Below are 22500 nucleotides of genomic sequence, written 5' to 3'. Positions count from 1 at the left end.
AAAAATAAAAAGAGACCTAAGACAACAACACAGCATGGTAGCAACACATGACAACACAGCATGGTAGCAACACATGACAACACAGCATGGTAGCAACACATGACACCTCTATCTCTCTCTACCTCTATCTCTCTCTCTACCTCTATCTCTCTCTCTACGTCTATCTCTCTCTCTACCTCTATCTCTCTCTACCTCTATCTCTCTCTCTACCTCTATCTCTCTCTCTACCTCTACCTATATCTCTCTCTACCTCTATCTCTCTCTCTACCTCTATCTCTCTCTCTACCTCTATCTCTCTCTCTACCTCTATCTCTCTCTACCTCTATCTCTCTCTACCTCTATCTCTCTCTCTACCTCTCTCTCTCTCTCTCTCTCTACCTCTCTCTCTCTCTACCTCTATCTCCCTCTCTACCTCTCTCTCTCTCTCTACCTCTATCGCTCTCTCTACCTCTACCTCTCTTCTCTCTCTCTCTCTACCTCTACCTCTCTCTCTCTCTACCTCTATCTCTCTCTCTACCTCTACCTCTCTCTCTCTCTCTCTCTACCTCTACCTCTCTCTCTCTCTACCTCTCTCTCTCTCTCTCTCTACCTCTATCTCTCTCTCTACCTCTACCTCTCTCTCTCTCTCTCTACCTCTACCTCTCTCTCTCTACCTCTACCTCTATCTCTCTCTCTACCTCTACCTCTCTCTCTCTCTCTACCTCTATCTCTCTCTCTACCTCTGTCTCTCTCTCTACCTCTATCTCTCTCTCTCTGTCTCTTTGCCATAATACCAATGAAAGGAGCAGTTGGCTGGCCGGCCTTGGATCTCTCAATGTCACCCACTTTTACGCCACTGTCCTAGTAATCTATTTAACTCTGATAGAGGGAGAGGCGGGGAGCGAGGGGAAGAGAAAGATTGGGGACAGAGAGGAAGAAAGTGGACAGAGAAAGTGGAACAAGGGGAGAAAGGGAGCAGAGAGGTTGGAATAGATAAAGGGTAGAGGGAGACAGAGGATAGAGAGAGAGAGAGAGAGAGAGAGAGAGAGAGAGAGAGAGGGTAGATGGAGATGAGAGAGAGCGAGAGAGAGAGAGAGAGAGAGAGAGAGAAAGGGAGACGAGAGAGAGAGAGAGAGAGAGAGAGAGAGGGTAGATGGAGATGAGAGAGAGCGAGAGAGAGAGAGAGAGAGAGAGAGAAAGGGAGACGAGAGAGAGAGAGAGAGAGAGAGAGAGAGAGAGAGAGAGAGAGAGACAGAGAGAAGGGGTAGAGGAGAGAGAGAGAGAGAGAGGGAAAGGGTAGAGGGAAACAGAGGATAGAGAGAGAGAAAGTGTAGATGGAGCCAGAGGAGAGAGTGATAAAGAATGACAAGAGGAGAGATGAGAAAGGAGAGAGGATAGGCTGCAGGCTAGAGGACTTAACAGTTAACGGGATTTCACACACACAACACACGCAACACACACATGCAACACACAACATTTCTGTAGATAAATATATCCACAAGCCACATGCAATCATACACACTCACGCCCACACAATGGTGGATGGGCCTAAGACTCTGTCCAGTAGGTTGTTGGTTCTGTTAGGTTGTTCTGGACGGGGATGGTGGATGAGCCTAAGACTCTGTCCAGTAGGTTGTTGGTTCTGTTAGGTTGTTCTGGACGGGGATGGTGGATGGGCCTAAGACTCTGTCCAGTAGGTTGTTGGTTCTGTTAGGTTGTTCTGGACGGGGATGGTGGATGGGCCTAAGACTCTGTCCAGTAGGTTGTTGGTTCTGTTAGGTTGTTCTGGACGGGGATGGTGGATGAGCCTAAGACTCTGTCCAGTAGGTTGTTGGTTCTGTTAGGTTGTTCTGGACGGGGATGGTGGATGGGCCTAAGACTCTGTCCAGTAGGTTGTTGGTTCTGTTAGGTTGTTCTGGACGGGGATGGTGGATGAGCCTAAGACTCTGTCCAGTAGGTTGTTGGTTCTGTTAGGTTGTTCTGGACGGGGATGGTGGATGAGCCTAAGACTCTGTCCAGTAGGTTGTTGGTTCTGCTAGGTTGTTCTGGACGGGGATGGTGGATGGGCCAAAGACTCTGCCTTTCATTCTATAAACCTACCTGTCTGTCTCTACAACAGTTGGGGTATAAACCTACCTGTCTGTCTCTACAACAGTTGGGGTATAAACCTACCCGTCTGTCTCTACAACAGTTGGGGTATAAACCTACTTGTCTGTCTCTACAACAGTTGGGGTATAAACCTACTTGTCTGTCTCTACAACAGTTGGGGTATAAACCTACTTGTCTGTCTCTACAACAGTTGGGGGTATAAACCTACCTGTCTGTCTCTACAACAGTTGGGGTATAAACCTACTTGTCTGTCTCTACAACAGTTGGGGGTATAAACCTACCTGTATGTCTCTACAACAGTTGGGGTATAAACCTACTTGTCTGTCTCTACAACAGTTGGGGTATAAACCTACTTGTCTGTCTCTACAACAGTTGGGGTATAAACCTACTTGTCTGTCTCTACAACAGTTGGGGGTATAAACCTACCTGTATGTCTCTACAACAGTTGGGGTATAAACCTACCTGTCTGTCTCTACAACAGTTGGGGTATAAACCTACTTGTCTGTCTCTACAACAGTTGGGGTATAAACCTACTTGTCTGTCTCTACAACAGTTGGGGTATAAACCTACCCGTCTGTCTCTACAACAGTTGGGGTATAAACCTACCTGTCTTTCTCTACAACAGTTGGGGGTATAAACCTACCTGTCTGTCTCTACAGTTGGGGGTATAAACCTACCCGTCTGTCTCTACAGTTGGGGTATAAACCTACCTGTCTGTCTCTACGACGTGTATAATCTTACAAATGCGACCTCCCCTGTGCCAGTAGGCTAGCTACCCAAGAATGAACATGGAACTAATACTTCACCATGGAAATCGTAAACGACACAACAATGGTAGGCCTGATCACCGACAATGACGAGACAGCCTATAGGGAGGAGGTCAGAGACCTGGCCGTGTGGTGCCAGGACAACAATCTCTCCCTCAACTTGAGCAAGACAAAAGGAGATGATTGTGGACTACAGGAAAAGAGGACCGAGCATGCCTTCATTCTCATTGACAGGGCTGTAGTGGAGCAGGTTGAGAGCTTCAAGATCCTTGGTATCCACATCACCAAACAACTATCATGGTACAAACACACCAAAATGTTCGTTAAGAGGGCACGACAAAACCTCTTCCCTCTCAGGAGACTGAAAAGATTTGGCCTCAGATCCTCGAAAAGTTCTACAGCTGCACCATCGAGAGCATCCTGACGGGTTGCATCACCACCTGGTATGGCTACCGCTCGGCTTCCGACCGCAAGGCACTACAGAGGGTAGTGCATACGACCCAGTACATTACTAGGGCCAAGCTTCCTGCCATCCAGGACCTCTATACCAGGCGGTGTCAGAGGAAGGCCCTAAAAATGGCCAAAGACCCCAGCCACCCTTGTCGTAGACTGTTCTCTACCAGAGTGCCAAGTCTAGGTCCGAAAGGCTTCTAAACAGCTTTCAACCCTAAGCCATAAGACTCCTGAACAGCTAATCAAAGGGCTACCCAGACCCCTCTTTTACGCTGCTGCTACTCTCTGTTTATTATCTATGCATAGTCACTTTAACTCTACCTACATGTACATATTACCTCAATTACCTCAACTAACCGGTGCCCCCACACATTGACTCTGTACTGGTAGCCCCCTGTATATAGCCTCCACATGGACTCTGGACCGGTACCTCCTGTATATAGCCTCCACATGGACTCTGGACCGGTACCACCTGTATATAGCCTCCACATTGACTCTGTACCGGTACCCCCTGTATATAGCCTCCACATGGACTCTGGACCGGTACCTCCTGTATATAGCCTCCACATTGACTCTGTACCGGTACCACCTGTATATAGCCTCCACATTGACTCTGGACCGGTACCTCCTGTATATAGCCTCCACATGGACTCTGGACTGGTACCCCCTGTATATAGCCTCCACATGGACTCTGGACCGGTACCTCCTGTATATAGCCTCCACATGGACTCTGGACTGGTACCTCCTGTATATAGCCTCTACATGGACTCTGGACCGGTACCTCCTGTATATAGCCTCCACATGGACTCTGTACCGGTACCTCCTGTATATAGCCTCCACATGGACTCTGTACCGGTACCTCCTGTATATAGCCTCCACATGGACTCTGGACCGGTACTTCCAGGAAAAAGCCTCCACATGGACTCTGGACCGGTACCTCCTGTATATAGCCTCCACATTGACTCTGGACCGGTACCTCCTGTATATAGCCTCCACATGGACTCTGGACCGGTACCTCCTGTATATAGCCTCCACATAGACTCTGGACCGGTACCTCCTGTATATAGCCTCTATATTGACTCTGTACCGGTACCTCCTGTATATAGCCTCCACATGGACTCTGGACCGGTACCTCCTGTATATAGCCTCCACATTGACTCTGGACCGGTACCTCCTGTATATAGCCTCCACATGGACTCTGGACCGGTACCTCCTGTATATAGCCTCCACATGGACTCTGGACTGGTACCTCCTGTATATAGCCTCCACATGGACTCTGGACCGGTACCTCCTGTATATAGCCTCCACATGGACTCTGTACCGGTACCTCCTGTATATAGCCTCCACATGGACTCTGGACCGGTACTTCCAGGAAAAAGCCTCCACATGGACTCTGGACCGGTACCTCCTGTATATAGCCTCCACATTGACTCTGGACCGGTACCTCCTGTATATAGCCTCCACATGGACTCTGGACCGGTACCTCCTGTATATAGCCTCCACATAGACTCTGGACCGGTACCTCCTGTATATAGCCTCTATATTGACTCTGTACCGGTACCTCCTGTATATAGCCTCCACATGGACTCTGGACCGGTACCTCCTGTATATAGCCTTGCTACTGCTATTTTATTGTTGCTCTTTAATTATTTTTTATTTTTCACCCCCCCCCCAAAAAATTATGTATTTTTTACTTCAGGTTATTTTAGTAAATACTTTCTTAAACACTTATTTTTCTTAAAACTGCATTGTTGGTTAAGAGCTTGTAAGTAAGCATTTCCTTTGTAAGGTTTACACCTGTTGTATTCGGCGCGTTTTAAAGTTTGTCAAACACTCAGAATTCCATTCCTTCATTAACCAGTGAGGACCCATATAGGCCTAATGGTCATTTATTGAAGATTTTGTCTTTCATCATCAATGAATCTCGTCAAAATAACAGAATTATTAGAATGAATGACTGGGTCAAACCATGACAAAAAGCCTTAGCGACCAGCCCGCTTTGCATAGCAACTGCAGAATGTAAAAAAAACGAATGTACTCATGAAAATATTTTTTCATTAAAAAAAATATTTTTTATAAATATGTTGGCAACCGTTTTATAAAAGCAATAAGGCCCTCGAACCCCGAGGATTATCGTGTGACAACTCCTTCCTAAGGGCTGAAGGTCCTCGTATTGCTTAAAACTCCTTCCTAAGGGCTGAAGGTCCTCGTATTGTTTAAAACTCCTTCCTAAGGGCTGAAGGTTCTCGTATTGCTTAAAACTCCTTCCTAAGGGCTGAAGGTCCTCGTATTGCTTAACTCCTTCCTAAGGGCTGAAGGTCCTCGTATTGCTTAACTCCTTCCTAAGGGCTGAAGGTTCTCGTATTGCTTAAAACTCCTTCCTAAGGGCTGAAGGTCCTCGTATTGCTTAAAACTTCTTCCTAAGGGCTGAAGGTTCTCGTATTGCTTTAAACTCCTTCCTAAGGGCTGAAGGTCCTCGTATTGCTTAACTCCTTCCTAAGGGCTGAAGGTCCTCGTATTGCTTAAAACTCCTTCCTAAGGGCTGAAGGTCATCGTATTGCTAAACTCCTTCCTAAGGGCTGAAGGTTCTTGTATTGCTTAACTCCTTCCTAAGGGCTGAAGGTCCTCGTATTGCTAAACTCCTTCCTAAGGGCTGAAGGTCCTTGTATTGCTGAAAACTCCTTCCTAAGGGCTGAAGGTCCTCGTATTGCTTAACTCCTCCTCTCTCTCAATTCAATTAATATGGGAAACACATATACTTGAAGTATCAGGTGTCGGAGCAGCTCACCGATCATTGCACCTGTACACAGCCCATCTGTAAATAGCCCTCCCAACTACCTCATCCCCATATTGTTATTTATTGTTGCTCCTTTGCACCCCAGTATCTCTACTAGCACATCATCATCTGCACATCTATCACTCCAGTGTTAATGCTAAATTTGAATTATTTTGCCTCTATTGGCCTATTTATTGCCTCACCTCCCTACTCTCACTACATTTGCACACACTGTATATAGATTTTTCTATTGTGTTATTGACTGTATGTTTGTTTATCTCATGTGTAACTCTGTTGTTTGTGTCTCACTGCTTTGCTTTATCTGGGCCAGGTCGCTGTTGTAAATGAGAACTTGTTCTTGACCTATCTGGTTAAATAAAGATGAAATTATTATTATTATTTTTTAAACATTGCCTCTGTAAATGAAATCAACAAATTAACAATTAAAATTAACCACAAACGTTTCAAGATAGAAAGACGTTTGAAACACAAAAACGAGTCCGGACCTGTAAAGCCCGTTGCCTCTCTCTCTATATTTATAGAGCAAACCGGCTCCACTAGGGCCCACTCAGCTAGCCGGCTCCACTAGGGCCCGCTCAGCAACCCGGCTCCACTAGGGCCCACTCAGCAACCCGGCTCCACTAGGGCCCGCTCAGCAACCCGGCTCCACTAGGGCCCACTCAGCAACCCGTCTCCACTAGGGCCCGCTCAGCAACCCGTCTCCACTAGGGCCCGCTCAGCAACCCGGCTCCACTAGGGCCCACTCAGCAACCCGTCTCCACTAGGGCCCGCTCAGCAACCCGGCTCCACTAGGGCCCTCTCAGCAACCCGGCTCCACTAGGACCCACTCAGCAACCCGGCTCCACTAGGGCCCACTCAGCAAGCTGGCTCCACTAGGACCCACTCAGCATCCCGTCTCCACTAGGGCCCTCTCAGCAACCCGTCTCCACTAGGACCCGCTCAGCAACCCGGCTCCACTAGGACCCGCTCAGCAACCCGTCTCCACTAGGGCCCTCTCAGCAACCCGTCTCCACTAGGGCCCGCTCAGCAACCCGGCTCCACTAGGACCCGCTCAGCATCCCGTCTCCACTAGGGCCCTCTCAGCAACCCGTCTCCACTAGGGCCCGCTCAGCAACCCGGCTCCACTAGGACCCGCTCAGCAACCCGGCTCCACTAGGACCCACTCAGCAACCCGGCTCCACTAGGGCCCACTCAGCAAGCTGGCTCCACTAGGACCCACTCAGCATCCCGTCTCCACTAGGGCCCTCTCAGCAACCCGTCTCCACTAGGACCCGCTCAGCAAGCCAGCGTGTGTGCGAGAGCGTGTGCTGTGAATAGAATAAGCATAACTGGCGAGGGAAATGAAATCAGGTTTAATTTACTGTGGTGTTTGTTCTCCTCCCTTTTCTTATTGCAGCAGGTCACACTGCGGTATTCCACCTAGCAGATAACGGAGCTTATCAATATTTAATTTGTTTTCTAATTATTTTTGGGGTCCTTGTCATCTGTGGGAAATACTATTTGTCTCTAATACGGTCATATATTTGGCAGGAGGTGAGGAAGTGCAGCTCAGTTGCCAGCTCATTTTGTGGGCGTCTGTTGAGAGCCAAGTCTGCCTACGGCGGCCTCTCTCAATAGACTCACTGAGTCTGTACGTTGTGCGTTTTCCCCCCTCAGTTGTCTATCAGTCACAGTGGTCAGATAGTCTTTCAGTGATTTTGGTCATGTTTTCCCAATAGGTAATTTCATTTTATTGTTGTTTGATTTTCATTTGGTTGGGCCAGACTGTCTGAGTGCTGTCCTGAGGCTTTGTTGGGTTGGTTTGTGAACAGCCTCTCGACCACCTGGATGAGGGAACTTTTCTCTGTGTTCCTCTCTTGGTGTTTCAGGTCTATGTAGTGATAGGAGTGGGGGTCGCTTGTTTTTAAATGGTAATTGAATTTGATGGCTAATTTTGGGGATATTAATTAGTAATGCATATTTGGCCTAATTCTGCCCTGAATGTGTTATTTGGGGATTTTCTCTGTGTTCGTCTTCCGTAGTGATAAGTGGTAATATTCTCTCTGTGTTCATCTCTGTAGTGATAGGTGGTAATATTCTCTCTCTGTGTTCATCTCTGTAGTGATAGGTGGTAATATTCTCTCTCTGTGTTCATCTCTGTAGTGATAGGTGGTAAAATTCTCTCTGTGTTCATCTCTGTAGTGATAGGTGGTAATATTCTCTCTGTGTTCGTCTTCCATAGTGATAGGTGGTAAAATTATCTCTGTGTTCATCTCTGTAGTGATAGGTGGTAATATTCTCTTTCTGTGTTCGTCTCCGTAGTGATAGGTGGTAATATTCTCTCTGTGTTCATCTCTGTAGTGATAGGTGGTAATATTCTCTCTGTGTTCATCTCTGTAGTGATAGGTGGTAATATTCTCTCTCTGTGTTCATCTCCGTAGTGATAGGTGGTAATATTCTCTCTGTGTTCATCTCTGTAGTGATAGGTGGTAATATTCTCTCTGTGTTCATCTCCGTAGTGATAGGTGGTAATATTCTCTCTGTGTTCATCTCTGTAGTGATAGGTGGTAATATTCTCTCTGTGTTCGTGTCTGTAGTGATAGGTGGTAATATTCTCTCTGTGTTCATCTCTGTAGTGATAGGTGGTAATATTCTCTCTGTGTTCATCTCTGTAGTGATAGGTGGTAATATTCTCTCTGTGTTCATCTCTGTAGTGATAGGTGGTAATATTCTCTCTGTGTTCATCTCTGTAGTGATAGGTGGTAATATTCTCTCTCTGTGTTCGTCTCCGTAGTGATAGGTGGTAATATTCTCCCTGTGTTCATCTCCGTAGTGATAGGTGGTAATATTCTCTCTGTGTTCATCTCTGTATTGATAGGTGGTAATATTCTCTCTGTGTTCATCTCTGTAGTGATAGGTGGTAATATTCTCTCTCTGTGTTCGTCTTCCATAGTGATAGGTGGTAATATTCTCTCTGTGTTCATCTCTGTAGTGATAGGTGGTAATATTCTCTCTGTGTTCATCTCCGTAGTGATAGGTGGTAATATTCTCTCTGTGTTCATCTCTGTAGTGATAGGTGGTAATATTCTCTCTGTGTTCATCTCTGTAGTGATAGGTGGTAATATTCTCTCTGTGTTCATCTCCGTAGTGATAGGTGGTAATATTCTCTCTGTGTTCATCTCCGTAGTGATAGGTGGTAATATTCTCTCTGTGTTCATCTCCGTAGTGATAGGTGGTAATATTCTCTCTGTGTTCATCTCCGTAGTGATAGGTGGTAATATTCTCTCTGTGTTCATCTCCGTAGTGATAGGTGGTAATATTCTCTCTGTGTTCATCTCTGTAGTGATAGGTGGTAATATTCTCTCTCTGTGTTCGTCTCCGTAGTGATAGGTGGTAATATTCTCTCTGTGTTCATCTCTGTAGTGATAGGTGGTAATATTCTCTCTGTGTTCATCTCTGTAGTGATAGGTGGTAATATTCTCTCTGTGTTCATCTCCGTAGTGATAGGTGGTAATATTCTCTCTGTGTTCATCTCCGTAGTGATAGGTGGTAATATTCTCTCTGTGTTCATCTCCGTAGTGATAGGTGGTAATATTCTCTCTGTGTTCATCTCCGTAGTGATAGGTGGTAATATTCTCTCTGTGTTCATCTCCGTAGTGATAGGTGGTAATATTCTCTCTGTGTTCATCTCTGTAGTGATAGGTGGTAATATTCTCTCTCTGTGTTCGTCTCCGTAGTGATAGGTGGTAAAATTCTCTCTGTGTTCATCTCCGTAGTGATAAGTGGTAATATTCTCTCTGTGTTCATCTCTGTAGTGATAGGTGGTAATAGTCTCTCTGTGTTCATCTCTGTAGTGATAGGTGGTAATATTCTCTCTCTGTGTTCATCTCTGTAGTGATAGGTGGTAATATTCTCTCTCTGTGTTCATCTCTGTAGTGATAGGTGGTAATATTCTCTCTGTGTTCATCTCCGTAGTGATAGGTGGTAATATTCTCTCTGTGTTCATCTCTGTAGTGATAGGTGGTAATATTCTCTCTGTGTTCATCTCTGTAGTGATAGGTGGTAAAATTCTCTCTGTGTTCATCTCCGTAGTGATAAGTGGTAATATTCTCTCTGTGTTCATCTCTGTAGTGATAGGTGGTAATATTCTCTCTCTGTGTTCATCTCTGTAGTGATAGGTGGTAATATTCTCTCTGTGTTCATCTCCGTAGTGATAGGTGGTAATATTCTCTCTCTGTGTTCGTCTCTGTAGTGATAGGTGGTAATATTCTCTCTGTGTTCATCTCCGTAGTGATAGGTGGTAATATTCTCTCTCTGTGTTCATCTCCGTAGTGATAGGTGGTAATATTCTCTCTGTGTTCATCTCTGTAGTGATAGGTGGTAATATTCTCTCTCTGTGTTCATCTCCGTAGTGATAGGTGGTAATATTATCTCTGTGTTCATCTCTGTAGTGATAGGTGGTAAAATTCTCTCTGTGTTCATCTCTGTAGTGATAGGTGGTAATATTCTCTCTGTGTTCATCTCTGTAGTGATAGGTGGTAAAATTCTCTCTGTGTTCATCTCCGTAGTGATAAGTGGTAATATTCTCTCTGTGTTCATCTCTGTAGTGATAGGTGGTAATATTCTCTCTCTGTGTTCATCTCTGTAGTGATAGGTGGTAATATTCTCTCTGTGTTCATCTCCGTAGTGATAGGTGGTAATATTCTCTCTCTGTGTTCGTCTCTGTAGTGATAGGTGGTAATATTCTCTCTGTGTTCATCTCCGTAGTGATAGGTGGTAATATTCTCTCTCTGTGTTCATCTCCGTAGTGATAGGTGGTAATATTCTCTCTGTGTTCATCTCTGTAGTGATAGGTGGTAATATTCTCTCTCTGTGTTCATCTCCGTAGTGATAGGTGGTAATATTATCTCTGTGTTCATCTCTGTAGTGATAGGTGGTAAAATTCTCTCTGTGTTCATCTCTGTAGTGATAGGTGGTAATATTCTCTCTGTGTTCATCTCTGTAGTGATAGGTGGTAATATTCTCTCTGTGTTCATCTCCGTAGTGATAGGTGGTAATATTCTCTCTCTGTGTTCATCTCCGTAGTGATAGGTGGTAATATTCTCTCTGTGTTCATCTCTGTAGTGATAGGTGGTAATATTCTCTCTGTGTTCATCTCTGTAGTGATAGGTGGTAATATTCTCTCTCTGTGTTCATCTCCGTAGTGATAGGTGGTAATATTCTCTCTGTGTTCATCTCTGTAGTGATGGGTGGTAATATTCTCTCTGTGTTCATCTCTGTAGTGATAGGTGGTAATATTCTCTCTGTGTTCATCTCTGTAGTGATAGGTGGTAATATTCTCTCTCTGTGTTCATCTCTGTAGTGATAGGTGATAATATTCTCTCTGTGTTCATCTCTGTAGTGATAGGTGGTAATATTCTCTCTGTGTTCATCTCCGTAGTGATAGGTGGTAATATTCTCTCTGTGTTCATCTCCGTAGCGATAGGTGGTAATATTCTCTCTGTGTTCATCTCTGTAGTGGTAGGTGGTAATATTCTCTCTGTGTTCATCTCTGTAGTGATAGGTGGTAATATTCTCTCTGTGTTCATCTCTGTAGTGATAGGTGGTAATATTCTCTCTCTGTGTTCGTCTCCGTAGTGATAGGTGGTAAAATTCTCTCTGTGTTCATCTCCGTAGTGATAAGTGGTAATATTCTCTGTGTGTTCATCTCTGTAGTGATAGGTGGTAATATTCTCTCTGTGTTCATCTCTGTAGTGATAGGTGGTAATATTCTCTCTCTGTGTTCATCTCTGTAGTGATAGGTGGTAATATTCTCTCTCTGTGTTCATCTCTGTAGTGATAGGTGGTAATATTCTCTCTGTGTTCATCTCCGTAGTGATAGGTGGTAATATTCTCTCTGTGTTCATCTCTGTAGTGATAGGTGGTAATAATCTCTCTGTGTTCATCTCTGTAGTGATAGGTGGTAAAATTCTCTCTGTGTTCATCTCCGTAGTGATAAGTGGTAATATTCTCTCTGTGTTCATCTCTGTAGTGATAGGTGGTAATATTCTCTCTGTGTTCATCTCTGTAGTGATAGGTGGTAATATTCTCTCTCTGTGTTCGTCTCCGTAGTGATAGGTGGTAAAATTCTCTCTGTGTTCATCTCCGTAGTGATAGGTGGTAATATTCTCTCTGTGTTCATCTCTGTAGTGATAGGTGGTAATATTCTCTCTGTGTTCATCTCCGTAGTGATAGGTGGTAATATTCTCTCTGTGTTCATCTCTGTAGTGATAGGTGGTAATATTCTCTCTCTGTGTTCATCTCTGTAGTGATTGGTTGGTAATATTCTCTCTGTGTTCATCTCTGTAGTGATAGGTGGTAATATTCTCTCTGTGTTCATCTCCGTAGTGATAGGTGGTAATATTCTCTCTCTGTGTACATCTCTGTAGTGATAGGTGGTAATATTCTCTCTGTGTTCATCTCTGTAGTGATAGGTGGTAATATTCTCTCTGTGTTCATCTCCGTAGTGATAGGTGGTAATATTTTCTCTGTACTCTAAGAATGTTGTTGCAGGATTCCAACAGGATGTTGACAAATCAAATGTTATTGGTCACATACACACGGTTATCAGATGTAATTGGTCACATACACACGGTTATCAGATGTGATTGGTCACATACACACGGTTAGCAGATGTTATTGGTCACACGGTTAGCAGATGTTATTGGTCACACGGTTAGCAGATGTTATTGGTCACATACACACGGTTAGCAGATGTTATTGTGAGTGTAGTGAAATACTTGTGCTTCTAGTTCCGAATGCAGTAATATCTAACAAGTAATCTAACAATTCCACAACAACGACCTCTAATACACACACATCTAAGTAAAGGGATGGAATAAGAATAAATACATATAAATATATGGATGAGCGATGACCGAGCTACATAGGCTAAGATGCAATAAATAGTATAGAATTAGGCAATAAGGCCTGAGGGTTGTGGTATATGGCCAATATACCACAGCTATGGGCTGATCTTAAGCACGACACAACACGGAGTGCCTGAACAGCCCTTAGCCGTGGTATATTGGCCATATACCACAAACTCCCGAGGTGCCTTATTGCTATTATATACTGGTTACCAACATAATTAGAGCAGTAAAAATACACGTTTTTTCATACCAGTGGAATGACCAATGATTTCAAGTCTGTGTGTAGGGCAGCAGCCTCTCTGTGCTAGTGATGGCTGTTTAACAGTCTGATGGCCTTGAGATACATGGATGTATGTAGGGCAGCAGCCTCTCTGTGCTAGTGATGGCTGTTTAACAGTCTGATGGCCTTGAGATAAATGGATGTATGTAGGGCAGCAGCCTCTCTGTGCTAGTGATGGCTGTTTAACAGTCTGATGGCCTTGAGATACATGGATGTATGTAGGGCAGCAGCCTCTCTGTGCTAGTGATGGCTGTTTAACAGTCTGATGGCCTTGAGATACATGGATGTATGTAGGGCAGCAGCCTCTCTGTGCTAGTGATGGCTGTTTAACAGTCTGATGGCCTTGAGATAAATGGCCTTTTTGTCAGCCGGAAGGAAAAATAGGAAAACGTTTGATTCAGAGATTCAATAAAGAAATTGGAATAATTTATCTGAGCAAACCAGAAACCTTTTTAAATATATAAATTCATACAATATTTTAGAAGCACTTCACTATAAGATGTGAAGGTTGTGCAGGACTATTATAGATGAAGGAGCCTGTCTGTTCACAGAGTATTTATCTGGTCAATATGACAGTGTGTTCTTTCTGCTGTTGGGACTCTGTGTTCTATATGTGGACATGGGATTGTTTTATACATTGTATTTGAATGTTTAAGGACTCAAAGGAGGACTAAAAGATCAAATCAAATATCTGTCCTCTCGCTCCATCTTTCTCTTTCCCTCTCTCTCTCTCTCTCTCTCGCTCTCTCGCTCTCTCTCTCTCTCTCTCTCTTTTTCTCTCTCTCTCTCTCCATCCCTCTCTCCATCTCTCTCTCTTTTTCCCTCTCCATCCCTCTCTCCATCTCTCCTTCTCTCGCTCTCCATTTCTCTCTTTCCTACTGTCCTTAATGACGCTACAGGACAATGGCAAGTGGTTCAATACACACACACACACACACACACACACACACACACACACGCACAAACACACTCCAAGGGAATCCCCAGAGGACCTGTGAGAGAGGCTGTAACTCTGTATAATTTAATCTGAATCCATTTAATGGAGAGAGAGAGAGAGAGGGAGAGAGAGAGAGAGAGAGAGAGAGAGAGAGAGAGAGAGAGAGAGAGGTAGTGTTGCGTGTGTGTTGCGTGTGTGTGTGTGCTCGTGCGTGTGTGTATGTGCGTGTGTGGTTAATGGAGACAGGGTCTTGATTGATGGAAAGGTTAATCGTAGCAGACAGGTGAAACAGTGTGTGTGTGTGTGTGTGTGTGTGTGTGTGTGTGTGTGTGTGTGTGTGTGTATGTGTGTTGTGTGTGTGTGTGTGTGTGTTTTTCAGATTTTTTGCCTGCCAACAAGTGAATATGCATGTTTAGTGAGAAGGTTAAATTAGCAGCAGTGAAGAGAAAACCACGATCATATCAGTGACATCACAGCAAAACATTTTGCAATAGAAAACAACAACAACAACACACGTTACCCATTGGAGTCAGAAAGGGTCAGGAGACAAGGTGACAGGAGACAAGGTGACAGGAGACAAGGTGACAGGAGACAAGGTGACAGGAGACAAGGTGACAGGAGACAAGGTGACAGGAGACAAAGTGACAGGAGACAAGGTGACAGAGACAAGGTGACAGGAGACAAGGTGACAGGAGACAAGGTGACAGGAGACAAGGTGACATGAGACAAGGTGACATGAGACAAGGTGACAGGAGACAAGGTGACATGAGACAAGGTGACATGAGACAAGGTGACAGGAGACAAGGTGACAGGAGACAAGGTGACAGGAGACAAGGTGACAGGAGACAAGGTGACATGAGACAAGGTGACATGAGACAAGGTGACAGGAGACAAGGTGACAGGAGACAAGGTGACAGGAGACAAGGTGACAGGAAGTGACAGAGGAGAAGTAAGAAGTGAGAATGAGACGAGAGAAAGAGGAGAGGATGAATCAGAGAGAGGATGAATCAGAGAGAGAGGATGAATCAGAGAGAGAGGATCAATCAGAGAGAGGATGAATCAGAGAGAGAGGATGAATCAGAGAGAGAAGTAAGAAGTGAGAAGGAGACGAGAGAAAGAGGAGAGGATGAATCAGAGAGAGGATGAATCAGAGAGAGAGAGGATGAATCAGAGAGAGAGGATGAATCAGAGAGAGAGGATCAATCAGAGAGAGAGGATCAATCAGAAAGAGGATCAATCATAGAGAGAGGATGAATCAGAGAGAGAGGATGAATCAGAGAGAGAAGTAAGAAGAAAGAAATGTAGAGAGTCTTGCTTTTTTATTGTGTTTGTGTGTGTGGGAGAGGGAGAGGGAGAGGGAGATGGAGAGGGAGGGAGTCCGAAGGGACCAAAAGGTCCATAAACAATTTAGCTCAAAAAGGAAGAAGATCCTCATGGGACAGACAAGGCTATTGAAGTGAATTGGAGGAAGAGAGACAGGGATGAAAGAGATGGAGGGGGGGGGGGGGTGGAAGGAGGGAGGGGGAGAGGTTGACAGAGGAATGGAGGGAGGGGGAGAGGTTGACAGAGGGAAGGAGGGAGGGGGAGAGGCCTGAAAAGGCAGAGTTGGTTTGAGTAGTGGAGTCCCAGTGATGGGAGAGAGAAAGGAGGAGGAAGGATAAGGGAGAGGGAGAGAGAAAGAGAGGGGGGAAAAGAGAGACAGAGGTGGAGAGAGGGATGGAGAGAGGAAGAGGGGGATGGAGAGAGGAAGAGAGGGATGGAGAGCGGAAGAGAGGGATGGAGAGAGGGATGGAGAGATGGAGAGATGAAGAGATGAAGAGGGGGATGGAGAGAGGAAGAGAGGGATGGAGAGAGGAAGAGAGGGATGGAGAGAGGAAGAGAGGGATGGAGAGAGGAAGAGAGGGATGGAGAGAGGAAGAGGGGGATGGAGAGATGAAGAGAGGGATGGAGAGAGGAAGAGGAGGATGGAGAGATGAAGAGAGGGATGGAGAGAGGAAGAGAGGGATGGAGAGATGAAGAGAGGGATGGAGAGAGGAAGAGGGGGATGGAGAGATGAAGAGGGGGATGGAGAGAGGTGAGAGAGAGAGAGAGAGAGAGAGAGAGAGAGGGGGGGAGAGAGATAGAGGGAGAGAGGGAGAGAGAGAGAGGGAGAGAGGGAGAGAGAGAGAGAGAGAGAGAGGGAGATAACGAGGGAGATAGAGGGAGCAGTAAAAATATGTTTTTTCCTACCCATGGTATATGGTCTGATATACCACGGCTGTCAGCCAATCAAAATTCAGGGCTGGAAACACAAGGTTCATAATGAAATTTTAATGACAAAAAAAGAAACAATATAAAATATAATATACAGGCAATGGCATTACAAGAAGCCCCTGGATTAAGACATAGTTACCACAGCCACAAAGTCATAAGCCCCACCTATTTCTACAGTTTATCTTCTTAAAATCGTATTTTAAACCTAACCTTAACCCTAACCTTAACCAAACTGCTAACCTTATGCCTAACCTTAAATTAAGACCAAAAAAAGCTCAATTTTGTTTTGATTATGTTTTACGGTTTGACTTTGTGACTATGGTAACTAGTGACTGCCCAGAGACAAAACACAGACAGCAACAGAAGAATAGAGGGTGGAGAGAGACAACATACCAGACACTGAGACAGCAACAGAAGAGTAGGGGGTGGAGAGAGACACCAGACCAGACACTGAGACAGCAACAGAAGAATAGGGGGTGGAGAGAGACACCAGACCAGACACTGAGACAGCAACAGAAGAGTAGGGGGTGGAGAGAGACACCAGACCAGACACTGAGACAGCAACAGAAGAGTAGGGGGTGGAGAGAGACACCAGACCAGACACTGAGACAGCAACAGAAGAGTAGGGGGTGGAGAGAGACACCAGACCAGACACTGAGACAGCAACAGAAGAGTAGGGGGTGGAGAGAGACACCAGACCAGACACTGAGACAGCAACAGAAGAGTAGGGGGTGGAGAGAGACACCAGACCAGACACTGAGACAGCAACAGAAGAGTAGGGGGTGGAGAGAGACACCAGACCAGACACTGAGACAGCAACAGAAGAGTAGGGGGTGGAGAGAGACACCAGACCAGACACTGAGACAGCAACAGAAAGGTAGATGATGGAGAGAGACACCAGACCAGACACTGAGACAGCAACAGAAGAGTAGGGGGTGGAGAGAGACACCAGACCAGACACTGAGACAGCAACAGAAGAGTAGGGGGTGGAGAGAGACACCAGACCAGACACTGAGACAGCAACAGAAGAGTAGGGGGTGGAGAGAGACACCAGACCAGACACTGAGACAGCAACAGAAGAGTAGGGGGTGGAGAGAGACACCAGATCAGACACTGAGACAGCAACAGAAGAGTAGGGGGTGGAGAGAGACACCAGACCAGACACTGAGACAGCAACAGAAGAATAGGGGGTGGAGAGAGACACCAGACCAGACACTGAGACAGCAACAGAAGAGTAGGGGGTGGAGAGAGACACCAGACCAGACACTGAGACAACAACAGAAAGGTAGATGATGGAGAGAGACACCAGACCAGACACTGAGACAGCAACAGAAGAGTAGGGGGTGGAGAGAGACACCAGACCAGACACTGAGACAGCAACAGAAGAGTAGGGGGTGGAGAGAGACACCAGACCAGACACTGAGACAGCAACAGAAGAGTAGGGGGTGGAGAGAGACACCAGACCAGACACTGAGACAGCAACAGAAGAGTAGGGGGTGGAGAGAGACACCAGACCAGACACTGAGACAGCAACAGAAGAGTAGGGGGTGGAGAGAGACACCAGATCAGACACTGAGACAGCAACAGAAGAGTAGGGGGTGGAGAGAGACACCAGACCAGACACTGAGACAGCAACAGAAGAGTAGGGGGTGGAGAGAGACACCAGACCAGACACTGAGACAGCAACAGAAGAGTAGGGGGTGGAGAGAGACACCAGACCAGACACTGAGACAGCAACAGAGGAATAGGGGGTGGTGAGAGACACCAGACCAGACACTAAGACAGCAACAGAGGAATAGGGGGTGGAGAGAGACACCAGACCAGACACTGAGACAGCAACAGAAGAGTAGGGGGTGGAGAGAGACACCAGATCAGACACTGAGACAGCAACAGAAGAGTAGGGGGTGGAGAGAGACACCAGACCAGACACTGAGACAGCAACAGAAGAGTAGGGGGTGGAGAGAGTCACCAGACCAGACACTGAGACAGCAACAGAAGAGTAGGGGGTGGAGAGAGACACCAGACCAGACACTGAGACAGCAACAGAAGAGTAGATGATGGAGAGGGACACCAGACCAGACACTGAGACAGCAACAGAAGAATAGGGGGTGGAGAGAGACACCAGATCAGACACTGAGACAGCAACAGAAGAGTAGATAATGGAGAGAGACACCAGATCAGACACTGAGACAGCAACAGAAGAGTAGATGATGGAGAGAGACACCAGACCAGACACTGAGACAGCAACAGAAGAATAGGGGGTGGAGAGAGACACCAGACCAGACACTGAGACAGCAACAGAAGAATAGGGGGTGGAGAGAGACACCAGAAGAACAGAACAGGCCATAACAGAAGAATAACCCTATTACCGGGGCTGAGTCACTGGCTTACTGGTGCTCTTTCATGTCGTCCCTAGGAGGGGTGCGTCACTTGAGTGGGTTTAGTCACTGATGTGATCTTCCTGTCTGGGTTGGCGCCCCCCCTTGGGTGGTGCCGTGGCGGAGATCTTTGTGGGCTATACTCGGCCTTGTCTCAGGATGGTAAGTTGGTGGTTGAAGAAATCCCTCTGGTGGTGTGGGGGCTGTGCTTCGGCAAAGTGGGTGGGGGTATCATCGGATGGGGCCACAGTGTCTCCTGACCCCTCCTGTCCCAGACCTATTATTTGACCATGCTGTATCACCTACAGCTGCTGTATGGAGTCTAATTACTGCACAGTTTTTGTGTGTGTGTGTGTGTGTGTGTGTGTGTGTGTGTGTGTGTGTGTGTGTGTGTGTGTGTGTGTGTGTGTGTGTGTGTGTGTGTGTGTGTGTGTGTATGGGAGAGAGATAGAGGGTGTTTGGGTACTGTGGGATTCTTTCATCAGTTTGGCTCATTGGACAGGTCAGAGTCAATGTTTGAAGTTGTTGAGTTATTTTTGCCAATAGACTGTAGATGTATGTGCTCCAGAGTAGAGAGCCACAGTAGCAACTATAGTTGAGTACTGACCGTGTCTGCTGTGGCAGGTGGGAAGGTGCAAATTACCTGAAAAATATATAATCTCTCAATGTTCATTTTAAAGTGCACCAAATGCATTTATTAGGCTAGTTTAAAGGCCTTCTCTATTTTTGCCAAGGGAGAATGACCCCGGACCCCCTACTGGCTTTGGGCCCCAAATGTCTTAAAATCCTTCAAACGCCCCTGGTTGTGTCCAAAAGTAATGATCAGAGCAGAAAGAGATTCAGATGACCTCAGAGAATAGATGAGCTGTACTCCCAAACTCCATAGATAACCTCTCTCCATAGAGGTTGTGTCCCAAATGGCACCCCATTCCCTTTATAGTGAACAGAGGAATATTACAATGTATTCTAGAACAATACTCTCACTATTCTAGAACAATACTCTCACTATTCTAGAACAATACTGTCACTATTCTAGAACAATACTGTCACTATTCTAGCACAATACTGTCACTATTCTAGAACAATACTGTCACTATTCTAGCACAATACTGTCACTATTCTAGAACAATACTCTCACTATTCTAGAACAATACTGTCACTATTCTAGAACAATACTGTCACTATTCTAGAACAATACTGTCACTATTCTAGAACAATACTGTCTCTATTCTAGAACAATACTCTCACTATTGTAGAACAATACTGTCACTATTCTAGAACAATACTCTCACTATTCTAGAACAATACTGTCACTATTCTAGAACAATACTCTCACTATTCTAGAACAATACTGTCACTATTCTAGAACAATACTGTCACTATTCTAGAACAATACTGTCACTATTCTAGAACAATACTCTCACTATTCTAGAACAATACTGTCACTATTCTAGAACAATACTCTCACTATTCTAGAACAATACTGTCACTATTCTAGAACAATACTCTCACTATTCTAGAACAATACTCTCACTATTCTAGAACAATACTGTCACTATTCTAGAACAATACTCTCACTATTCTAGAACAATACTGTCACTATTCTAGAACAATACTCTCACTATTCTAGAACAATACTGTCACTATTCTAGAACAATACTGTCACTATTCTAGAACAATACTGTCTCTATTCTAGAACAATACTCTCACTATTGTAGAACAATACTCTCACTATTCTAGAACAATACTGTCACTATTGTAGAACAATACTGTCACTATTCTAGAACAATACTCTCACTATTCTAGAACAATACTGTCACTATTCTAGAACAATACTGTCACTATTCTAGAACAATACTGTCACTATTCTAGAACAATACTGTATCTATTCTAGAACAATAATGTCACTATTCTAGAACAATACTGTCACTATTCTAGAACAATACTGTCTCTATTCTAGAACAACCTGTCACTATTCTAGAACAATAATGTCACTATTCTAGAACAATACTGTCACTATTCTAGAACAATACTGTCACTATTCTAGAACAATACTGTCACTATTCTAGAACAATACTCTCACTATTCTAGAACAACCTGTCACTATTCTAGAACAATAATGTCACTATTCTAGAACAATACTGTCACTATTCTAGAACAATAATGTAACTATTCTAGAACAATACTGTCACTATTCTAGAACAATACTCTCACTATTGTAGAACAATACTGTCACTATTCTAGAACAATACTGTCACTATTCTAGAACAATACTGTCACTATTCTAGAACAATACTGTCTCTATTCTAGAACAATACTCTCACTATTGTAGAACAATACTGTCACTATTCTAGAACAATACTGTCACTATTCTAGAACAATACTGTCACTATTCTAGAACAATACTGCCACTATTCTAGAACAATACTGTCACTATTCTAGAACAATACTGTCACTATTCTAGAACAATAATGTCACTATTCTAGAACAATACTGTCACTATTCTAGAACAATACTCTCACTATTCTAGAACAACCTGTCACTATTCTAGAACAATGTCACTATTCTAGAACAATACTGTCACTATTCTAGAACAATACTGTCACTATTCTAGAACAATACTGTCACTATTATAGAACAATACTGTCACTATTCTAGAACAATACTGTCACTATTCTAGAACAATACTCTCACTATTCTAGAACAATACTGTCACTATTCTAGAACAATACTGTCTCTATTCTAGAACAATACTCTCACTATTCTAGAAAATAAAAGGAGAATAGAAGATGATGGATTGAAAAAGGTTCCCAGTGTCATTCTCATTCACTCTCATTCATTGTAGGCCTCCCAGCAGAGACAGAGGTGGGGGGAGAGATAGAGGACAGGGATAGAGAGAGATAGAGAGAGAGACAGAGAGAGAAAGAGACACAGAGAGAGAGAGAGAGACACAGAGAGAGAGAGAGAGGACAGAGAGAGAGAGAGAGAGACACAGAGAGAAAGAAAGAGAGAGAGAGAGAGAGAGAGAGAGAGAGAGAGAGAGAGAGAGAGAGAGAGAGAGAGAGAGAGAGAGAGACGGAGGTGTTAATGTCTGTTGAATGAGCCTCCTAGAGTCAGAGATTGGGGATGCCAGACCGTGTGTGTTAGGGTTGAATGAGTCTCCATGACGGTGCCGCGTTGAAAGTCACTGAGCTCTTCAGTAAGGCCACTCTACTGCCAATGTTTGTCTATGGAGATTGCATGGCGGTGTGCTTGATTTTATACCCCTGTCAGCAACGGGTGTGGCTAAAATAGCCAAATCCACTCATTTAATGGGGTGTCCACATACTTTAGTATATATTGTGTATCTAATGTACTGTATGCCAACACAGCCAACACAACCATCCAACAGTTGTTGAAAGAATCGGTGTCAGCTGGTCCCCTCTGTCAGCTGGTCCCCTCTGTCAGCTGGCCCCCTCTGGTCCTCTCTGTCAGCTGGTCCCCTCTGTCAGCTGGTCCCCTCTGTCAGCTGGCCCCCTCTGGTCCCCTCTGTCAGCTGGTCCCCTCTGTCAGCTGGTCCCCTCTGTCAGCTGGTCCCCTCTGTCAGCTGGCCCCCTCTGTCAGCTGGCCCCCTCTGGTCCCCTCTGTCAGCTGGTCCCCTCTGTCAGCTGGTCCCCT

The 22500-nt window shown here is 45.0% G+C and overlaps 1 protein-coding gene across 1 annotated transcript in view; it reads right to left on the bottom strand.

The window, feature by feature from the left end:
• The window catches only part of LOC110513544 (protein ELFN1), a 175756-nt gene that overhangs the window by 36795 nt on the left and 116461 nt on the right, over positions 1-22500 (bottom strand). The window lies entirely within an intron of this gene.

The sequence above is a fragment of the Oncorhynchus mykiss genome, chromosome 13 (genome assembly GCF_057628025.1).
Source record: "Oncorhynchus mykiss isolate SJ-2025 chromosome 13, ASM5762802v1, whole genome shotgun sequence".
Classification (NCBI taxonomy): domain Eukaryota; kingdom Metazoa; phylum Chordata; class Actinopteri; order Salmoniformes; family Salmonidae; genus Oncorhynchus; species Oncorhynchus mykiss.
The sequence above is the reverse complement of the archived record's forward strand: the minus strand, read 5'-3'. Positions and strand labels throughout refer to the sequence as shown.